Source organism: Octodon degus, unplaced genomic scaffold (assembly GCF_000260255.1).
Source record: "Octodon degus isolate 3935 unplaced genomic scaffold, OctDeg1.0 scaffold00730, whole genome shotgun sequence".
Lineage (NCBI taxonomy): Eukaryota > Metazoa > Chordata > Mammalia > Rodentia > Octodontidae > Octodon > Octodon degus.
Window position 1 is genome coordinate 1 of NW_004525306.1, and position 643 is coordinate 643.

At 46.2% G+C, this 643-nt stretch overlaps 1 pseudogene across 1 annotated transcript; it reads left to right on the plus strand.

Annotated features, from left to right (window-relative positions):
• The first annotated feature begins 251 nt into the window (after positions 1-251).
• On the plus strand, positions 252-637 carry LOC101585456 (annotated as a pseudogene). The gene has a single exon (XR_001116981.2). The product of XR_001116981.2 is annotated as a dynein light chain Tctex-type 3 pseudogene (transcript).
• Positions 638-643: the final 6 nt, after the last annotated feature.

Below are 643 nucleotides of genomic sequence, written 5' to 3' on the forward strand. Positions count from 1 at the left end.
ATGGTTGGAGGGAATCTTTGCTTGAAAGAGAAGTGAAATGATGGACTTGACAAATTTCTAGATTTCCGAGAAACTGAAAGGAGAGGTAAGGAAGCATAATCTGTGTGGATAATCAATTCACCAAAAATTATGCTGGGGGAGTGAACCTGGGGCAAAACATGCAAGAATGAGGGAGGACAAAAGGGAGGTGGAGATGAGAGCAAAACCTGATGGCAAACAATCACTCCAAATTGAGGGTGGGCATTGCTCTGCCCCCAGTGAGAGTCGGCGCCACCATGGAGGAGTACCACCGCCACTGCGACGAGGTTGGCTTCAGTGCTGATGAAGCCCATAATATCATCAAAGAGTGTGTGGGTGGGGTATTAGGTGGTGAGGGTTACAATCAGAACAATATCAACCAGTGGACTGCAAGCATAGTGGAGCAATCACTCACACATTTGGTTAAGCTGAGGAAAGCATACAAATACATTGTGACTTGTGCAGTGGTCCAGCAGAGTGCATATGGCTTTCACACAGCCAGCTCATGTTTTTGGGACACCACATCTGCTGGAACCTGTACTGTAAGATGGGAGAACCGAACCATGAACTGCATTGTCAATGTTTTTGCCATTGCAATTGTCCTGTGACCATCTAAAAACATTGG